Below are 9650 nucleotides of genomic sequence, written 5' to 3'. Positions count from 1 at the left end.
TGAGGGGCCAAATTGCCCGTTCTTGATCCTACTTCTACTATATTATGTTCTTACACTCGATGTGGCAGTCGAAGGATACTATTGAACTCCACTGGTGACATTTGACCTTTCTCAATAGTTGACGATCTAATTTTGCAATCCTACTAATCCGTACAAAGCCCCTGGCGTGTCTCACTTCAACCGCAGATCTGGTGATTCTGATTTTAAGTGACGTTGATTCTACAAGCCACAACATCTGAAAAGGGGTGGGGGGGAGGGGAAAACGTTGGGCGCGGGAAGTTCTGCGTTGATTGAGTAAACTGGAGGTGCGACTGATTGTAAGAAAATCGCCAAATTTTGCTCCCGTCTTTTCAGATTAGATTAATCAAGAAAAAAACTGTCTCCTTGCAGTGCAGCCACAGACTTGCATGAAAATCCCGACCCCCAACGCGGAGTTAAACAAAGAAGATATCAGGACAAGGAAAGGTTCAAGCAGCGTTTGATAGCCGAACGGAATTGTCTAGGGATGGCACTTTATTGAATAATATCACCAGTTCCAATCAAAATAAAAGCGCCGAGTGGAGATTTTCTCTTTTTGAAAGTTGCGTATGAATCATTGCGTGATCGGGCGTGATCGGGCTTCAATGTGTTAAGAACGCAGTGTTTGCTTGTGTCTATTTTGTCAACAGGACTTACATCTGACCCGTGGCCTGGTGTGCAGCCCAGTGCTGTGTACTTCAGGAGATACGTACATGGGGTGAGACTCACCTGGCTTGTTCCCAGTAACGTCAGGAAATAGGAACAAGATCAGCCATCTCCTGTGGAATGAAGGATTGTGACAAAATACGCCTATTAAGCTGATTACATTTAAAAACCCGTTTTCGGCATTCGCGATTCGTGTTCTTTCAACCAAGTCCAATGTGACCGGTTTCCTTAATTCTGCGTATTTGTTGAAATTCTGCCACTGTTTGCCAACACACATGAAACTGCAGACACAAATCGTTCTCTAAATGCGGAGTTTTTTTTCTGTTCTTTGGTTCCATTTTTCTTTATGGAAATAAACTAATAAAGATCTACTTTTGGATTGCTCAAGCTTTACATCAGGATTCAGAAAACTCTATTTTTTCAACGGTGCAGTAATTCAGCAGAAACAAGATGAAGCAGGTAGATGTTTTAAATGGTCGGGAAACTAGGCGTTCTCGTCTGAATCAGTGTTGAAACTGAAATCAAAGTTTAACTTCAATAATTTATTGTTGCCGTTGAACTTAAGCGGTCAGATGCGAACCTCCCCGGTCTCTCTTCATTCATCCACCATAGATAGTTCCCAAAGACACTAATGATCCCACTATAGATACAGCCCCTTAAAACAAAATCTCATCGATAACTCAGCAATTTCCCAATGCAATTTTCGTCAACCATCCACCGCAAGCAATATGCGCCACTTGACGGATGCGAGAAGATTGTCGTTTGAACGCTAGATGTCACTATACAACAAGACGACGCCTTGAGCAGTTTGAGAGGCGGTGTGCAGGTTCATTTCATGCTGAGCTGTAACCAGCGATGCCAACATGAAAGTCCACAACTTCTACCAAGAATCCTGATATCTAAACTATTTTAGACAGGTCGGAAAGGAAAGATGGACTCATTTTCAAGGACTCCATCTCATGTTTTCGATATTTATTGCATATTTACTTATTATTATTTTGTTTGTTTTTTCTTATCTTTACACACATTTTTGCACATTGGTTGGTTGTCCCACTTGTGTATGCTTTAAATTAAATCTGTTGTGTTTCTTTGTATTTATTGTGAATGCTGGCAAGAAAATGAATCTCAGCTCAAGTATATGGTGACATATAGGTACCTTGATAATTAATTTACTTTGAACTCTGATTTTCCACAACATTGAAACAAGCTCTTCTGCCCACTGTATTCATACTTGCCATCTATATCATTCCAGCACTCGGTCTGTATCCAGCCACACCTTGGCAATTCAGGGGCTTGTCTAGATTCCTGTCAAACCTCGCAACAGCCTTGCCTCCAACACCCTCTCATGAAATAGAATCCAGATTCTAAACACCTTCTACTTTAGAATGTTCTCCCTCAGATACCCTCTACATTTCTTATTCCTCTCTCTCAATGTCGCAAAGACAAAGGAGCTGGTTGTGGGCCACAGGAGGAATGGAGATAGGCTAGCTGCTATCTGACAACAATGGATCTGGGGCTGAGAGTGTGAACAGCTTTAAATACCTCGGCAGACACATCATCGAGGATCTCATGTGGTCAGTACATACCGGTTATGTAGTGGAAAAACCACAACAGTGGCTCTTTCACCTCAGACAGCTGAAGAAGTTTGGTCTGGACCCACAAATACTGAGGACTTTCTACAGGACTTTCTACAACTGAGAGCATCCTAACTGGTTGCATCACTGCCGGCTATAGGAAATGTACTTCCCTCAAACGCAGGACTCTGGTGCGGACAGCGCAGTACATCTGTAGATGTGAACTTCCCACTATTCAGGACATTTACAAAGACAAATGTGTTAAAAGGGCACGAATGAATACATAGAGGTACCAACTAGAGAAGGGGCAGCGTTGGATCTCCTGTTAGGGAATGAAATAGGTCAGGTAACAGAGGTATGTGTAGGGGCGTACTTCGGGTCCAGTGATCACAAAGCAATTAGTTTCAATATAATTTTGGAGAAGGATAGGACTGGACCCAGGGTTGAGATTTTTGATTGGAGAAAGGCTAACTTTGAGCAGATGTGAAAGGATTTAGGAGTGAATTGGAAAAATCTGCTTTATGGGAAGGATGTAATAGAGAAATGGAGGTCATTTAAAGGTGAAATTTTGAGGGTACAAAATCTTTATGTTCCTGTTAGTTTTTTAAATTTTTTAATTAATTTATTAAATTTTTAAGAGAATTACATAAAATGAATAGAATATTAGAATAGTGAAAAATTAGTATTGGCCCTCCCTCTTCCCTTAACCCTCCCCCCTTAGATCCCTATCGGAAAACAAAGAAAAGAAAAAAGAAAAGATAATTGATATAGAGAAAAAAAACAAAGTAACCCCCCCACACTAATGTTGTGAATAAAAAGAAACACAACATTCCCCCCCTCCGTTTTACGGGTCATGGCAATCACCATGATTGCGCACGTGAATCCCGCAGCCATCGATCAGAAGCTCCTCCAGCTCCCCCACAAAAAAAAGAGAAAAAAATATATATATATGTGAAGAAGAGAAAAAAAGTTAATGTCAATTATTTTCTTTTTTCTTGTTCCCCTTCTATCATATAGTTAAAGTATATTTGTGTTCTTCTACTCATAAATGTCCATCAAATCCAATCTCTATCTCAATCTTCATCTTTAATCTATTTCATTTCTATAATTCTTTATAGCATCTCGCGAATATTAGGGAGCTCTTGTACGAACTTCTCCGCTTTCTGATGATCAGTAAAAAATCTTCTTTCTTCATCATCCAGAAAAATTATCAATGTTGCTGGGTAACGCAATATAAATTTATAACCCTTTTCCCATAAGGATTTTTTCACTGAATTAAATTCCTTCCGCCTCTTCAAAAGGTTGTAACTTATGTCAGGATAAGAAAGAACTCTTTTCCCTTCTATCATCAATGGGCCATTTCTCTTTCTAGCACCCTGAGCAGCTGCCTTCAAGATCTTTTCTTTATCTTGATATCTTAAACTTTATCAAGATTGAACGTTGATTTTGATCTTGTTGAGGTTTTGGTCTTAAAGCTCTGTGAGCCCTTTCAATTTAAATTAGCTGACTTCCCTCTTCCATTTCCAAAGTTTCTGGAATCCATTTTTGAAAGAATTTTATTGAATCTTCTCCCTCCATACCTTCTTTAAGACCAACAATTTTAATGTTGTTTCATCTGCTAAAATTTTCAAGCACATCTACTTTTTCCAACAACCATTTTCTTTCTGATGTCCAGGCGAGAATATTATCTTCCATCTTATCCATTCTTTCAGTGTTGTCTCCCATTTTTTCTTCCAACTTTTTAACTTTCATGTTCATCTTCTTATGTTTTTCCACCACTTTATCAAGCGTAATCTTCACATTTCTAATATCTGTTTTTATTACTTTTAATTCATGCATTATTTGTATCAGGACTTCTCTTATGTCTCCAGAAAATTTTCCACCTTTAATTTCCTCCTGTTCTTCTTCTTCTTCTTCATCATCTGTGTTTTCCAGAGAATCTGATTCTACTTCCAATTCACTTTCATTTTCACTTCCAGTTGCAGTTGGAACTTGTAGTTCTGTTTGCACCTGCTAGTGCATACTTGTTTCTTCACGCATGCGCCGTTCTCGCTGTTTCTTCTTAGAGACCATCGATATTGCCGCAGCTTCCTGCCCTGCACCATCGGAGGGGGCATGTACTTCACTGGGAGGAGATCTAACTTGAGTACAAGGCTCCGCCAAGATGGCCGGGCCTTCTTCCCCGCCGACTCGCGCTGTCTTCAAAGTAGTAGTTCTCTTCTGTTTCTGTTAAGGAGACATATCCAAAGATAATCCTGAGTTGTTTATAAGTAGTTTCTAGAAGGTATTAATTAACTCTTCTTCACTTAAACTTTGTTTTATTACTTTTTACGGGAGAGCTGGAATCCCACGTATCGATCCTACGTCATCACGTGATGTCCCCATGTTCCTGTTAGGCTGAAAGAAAAGGTTAAAAGTTTGAGAGAGCCATGATTTTCAAGGGATATTGGAAAATTGGTTCGGAAAAAGAGAGAAAAACCTACAGAAAGCAATTAGAAGAATCATTCGGAGGGAAAAGATGAAACATGGAAGCAAGCTAGCAAACAATATCAAGATGGATAGAAAAAAAAGCTTTTTCAAGTACATTATAATAAAAGAGAGATGAGAGAGGATATAGGCCCACTAGAAAATGAGGTCAGAGAAATAATAACGAGGAGGAATAACAACAAATATAGGCATCATGGAGTAAATGAGGTGCTCGAGGAATATAAAGAATGTAAAAAGAATCTTAAGAAATAAATTAGAAAAGCTAAAAGAAGATATGAGGTTGTTTTGGCAAGTAAGATGAAAATAAATCCAAAGGGTTTCTACAGTTATATTAATAGCAAAAGGAAGTGAGGGATAAAATTGGTCCCTTAAAGAATTAGAGTGGACAGCTATGTGTGGAACCAAAAGAGATGGGGGAGATTTTGAACAATTTCTTTTCTTCGGTGTTCACTAAGGAGAAGGATATTGAATTGTGTAAGGTAAGGGAAACAAGTAGGGAAGTTATATAAACTATGACAACTAAAGAGGAGGAATACTGCCACTTTTAAAGAATAAAAAAGTGGATAAAACTCCAGTTCCTGACAGGATATTCCCTAGGACCTTGAGGGAATTTAGTGTAGAAATAGCAGGGGCTCTGACAGAAATATTTCAAATGCCATTAGAAATGGGGATGATGCCAGAGGATTGGCGTATTGCTCATGTGGTTCCATTGTTTAAAAAGGGTTCTAAGATTATCGGCCATAATTTTGGCATCAGTGGTGGGTAAATTAATGGAAAGTATTCTTAGAGATTGTATATATAATTATCTGGGTAGACAGGGTCTGACTAGGAGCAGTCAATATGAATTTGTGCATGGAAGGTCATGTTTGACAAATCTTATTGAATTTTTTGAAGAGGTTACGAGGAAAGTTGACGAGGGTAAAGCAGTGGATGTTGTCTATATATACTTCAGTAAGGCCTTTGTCAAGGTTCCACATGGAAGGTTAGTTAGGAAGGTTCAATCATTAGGCATTAATATTGAAGTAGTAAAATGGATTCAACAATGGCTGGATGGGAGATGCCAGAGAGTAGTGGTGGATAACTGTTTGTCAGGTTGGAGGCCGGTGACTAGTGGTGTGCCTCAGGGATCTGTACTGGGTCCAATGTTGTTTGTCATATACATTAATGATCTGGATGATGGGGTGGTAAATTGGATCAGTAAGTATGCAGATGATACTAAGATAGGTGGTGTTGTGGATAATGAAGTAGGTTTTCAAAGCTTGCAGAGAGATTTAGGCCAGTTAGAAGAGTGAGTTGAACGATGGCAGATGAAGTTTAATGCTGATCAGTGTGAGGTGCTACATTTTGGTAGGAATAATCAAAATAGGACATACATGGTAAATGGTAGGGCATTGAAGAATGCAGTAGAACAGAGTGATCTAGGAATAATGGTGCATAGTTCCCTGAAGGTGGAATCTCATGTGGCTAGGGTGGTGAAGAAAGCTTTTGGTATGCTAGCATTTATAAATCAGAGTACTGAGTATAGGAGTTGGGATGTAATGTTAAAATTGTACAAGGCATTGGTGAGGCCAAATTTGGAGTATTGTGTACAGTTCTGGTCACCAAATTATAGGAAAGATGTCAACAAAATAGAGAGAGTACAGAGGAGATTTACTAGAATGTCACCTGGGTTTCAGCACCTAAGTTACAGGGAAAGATTGAACAAGTTAGGTCTTTATTCTTTGGAGCGTAGAAGGTTGAGGGGGAACTTGATAGAGGTATTTAAAATTATGAGGGAGATAGATAGAGTTGATGTGGATAGGCTTTTTCCATTGAGAGTAGGGGAGATTCAAACAAGAGGACGTGAGTTGAGAATTAAGGAGCAAAAGTTTAGAAGTAACATGAGGGGGAACTTCTTTACTCAGAGAGTGGTAGCTGTGTGGAATGAGCTTCCAATAGAAGTGGCAGAGGCAGGTTCAGTATTGTCATTGAAGAAAAAATTGGATAGGTATATGGACAGGAAAGGAATGGAGGGTTATGGGCTGAGTGCAGGTCGGTGGGACTAGGTGAGAGTAAGCGTTCGGCATGGACTAGAAGGACCAAGATGGCCTGTTTCTGTGCTGTAATTGTTATATAGTTACATGGTTATGCTCATTGGGGCCCCGAGTCACCCCAACCACAAACTGTTCAAGCTGCTACCATCCTGGGAATGGTACGGCAGCATAAAAGCCAGGACCAATGGGTTCTGGGACAGCCAGGGGTGCAGTGCTAATTTTTTAGGTGCCGGAGCTGACAAAATGCTTGCCATTTCCTATATCCTCTCTGTATGTCACACCCAATTTGTGTACCTCCTCATTTCATGTACTGGGCAACTTCCTTGTCCCATTCATTTAATGAGTGTGACACAAATTGGGTGTGACATATACTGTATATCTATGAATAGGGCTTCTTATAATGTCAAGCACTGAACCAAGATGAAAGAAATATATGAATTCCAGAGCTCCACAGAAATATAGTGATATTTAAGCTATTAACAAGCCCATCACTACATTTCAGTGTATAACTGGTACCATAAAACATATTACACTTAATTTGATAATATGACAAAGTATTGCATGGTTGCACTCACTAATTATCATAAAATAAAGAAAAAGTAAAGAAAAAGATGGTAATCATATATTTTACAAGTAATTACTTACTTACAAAATGCCAACAATGAGAAGTTTCACAATAATTTCCACAAAGGGTCAGGCGTAAAATGTGTTCAGGGGTCTGAAGCAACTCTTGTCCTGGTGTCATCTGCTGATCTGTGGTACCGCAGCCATGATGTGACATAAGTGCTGATACATGATTTATGAGAATTCTTGAGCATATTGTTCTTATCAAGTTCATGTGACTGAATCCTCTCTCACACTTAGCAGTACTAATAGGAATAACTTGTGAACAGCTCAGTAATTGGGCATAAATCTTGGGGGATGTGGTGTCCACAATCCTCCACATAATCTCTGAAGGCATTTATTACAGAGGAGGAAGAAAGCTTAAACATCTTACAGAGAGATTATATTGCAGCTTCTCCATAATTAGGCAGTATTTCAGCAGGCCAGTTATCCTTATCAGGGTCACACTTTTCATTTAGCAGGGATTTATAGATACTTTGAGGTTTAGAAGTTTGAGAACCTTTCAAGGATGTTGCCATGCTGCAAATTGTTTATAAGACTAGTAAGAAACTGTAGATAATTAATGGAGACAATTTTGTTGTTGCTTCTTAAGGTAGTTTCTCCAAACTTCACCTTTTCAACTGCTTCTTGAGCTTCTAGAGTTTTTGTACCAGGTTGCTCTTTCAGTCCGTGCAGTTTGTCTGCATAAGCAATCGTAATAGTGCGTTTCTATAAACACTCTGACAACATGCAACATGTCACACATTAGAGATAAGTTCATGGAACATGTCATACATTAGAGATAGGTCCAATAGGAACTGTTCTGAAGAGAGTCTTTTCAACAGACCTTCATAGGATTTTCTGTCACTCCCAGATCTGGTTTCACCCTTCATTGCTTTTTCAAAATGAAAACATAGTGCTTCATCATTTTGCCACACTGCTGAAACTGTTCAAAACAAGCTAGCTACCCACCTGGTACCCAGAACATGGCCAATTTTGCAAATTTTTTGATCTAGTTGAGAAGCACATTCAGACAGTTCCTTTTGATTTAGAGGTGATCTACTGTAAACAGAGTACAATTTGTCCATAAATGATTGAAAATGATTTATTCCATGAATTTCTCTCACCGACAGTGCCAAATTCTCACATCAGGGTAATGTTCCTTGAGGATTGTAGCAACACCAGATTTGACACCAAGCATTGCACTTGCCCCATCACTAGCAAATGCTACTAGGTTCTGTTTCAAGTAAGAGTCATCAAATCCATAGTTATTGACACAGTTCAATAGATGCTTACCAATAGTTGCAGCTTTCTGATCTAAGAATAAAATCTAAAAACATAAAATGGGGATCACCTTCCTTATCACTTTCACATTTCAAATAATTAGGGCGGTCTTAATGCTCAGGCTTGTTGATTCATCAATGAAAACAGAAAATTTGCCATTCATCTGCTTGATTTGCTGGCAAATTTTCTTTTTTCATATTAATGGCAATGTGATTAATTGTCTCTGTAGCACCAGTGCAGGAATGCAGTCCAATTCCAATGTCAATACCATTTGTTTTTGAAGTTCCAATAAGCAGAAGTGATCAGAGTATGGGCTGACATTCTGAGCTAAATAATATGCAGAACAAAAAATTGAACAAGTTACCTTTAGATGTGAAGCATTCATGGTGTAACATAATTTTACAAGAGCATCTTCACTAGCTATATTTTCAATACTTAGAGCAGCAGTGTGAGCTTTTGATAGCTTGTGATGAACATTTTTTTTTCTGAGAGACTTCAAGCGTGTATTTCGATCTGCTCCATAATAGGATACTTGGTCCATCTGCCATGCCGATTCTTCCGTGATCTATAAGTTCTTGAGGCTGTAGCGTTTTACACAGCCATCCCTTACTAGTCTTAACCTCCTTCCTCTCGATCTCCTCAACCCCCTCACAGTAGTGCTCATAAACAATCGTAATAGTGCTTTTTCACGCAGAATTTTGCCCATCACAGGGAATTGCTTCTGTGACGTGTTCTCTAGCCACACACGTAATGCTTTCTCAGTCTTTGCAAGCACTTCATCACAAACCAGAAAGACCATTTTTTTTGTTATAGGGGTAGCATTAACACTTCCACAAATTTCAGCTTCTTTCTGCCTGATTGTGCGCGTAGTCTATTCATTCTTACCGATCCTTATGGCCCACTTCGGCAAGCGACATGCCACTTTTCAAAAGATCTAAGATTTTTATTTTCTCGGCGAACAACGCTCAAACAACGAGTGCCGAGA

The sequence above is a fragment of the Hypanus sabinus genome, chromosome 20, assembly GCF_030144855.1.
Source record: "Hypanus sabinus isolate sHypSab1 chromosome 20, sHypSab1.hap1, whole genome shotgun sequence".
NCBI lineage: Eukaryota > Metazoa > Chordata > Chondrichthyes > Myliobatiformes > Dasyatidae > Hypanus > Hypanus sabinus.
This window is presented reverse-complemented; position numbering follows the sequence as displayed.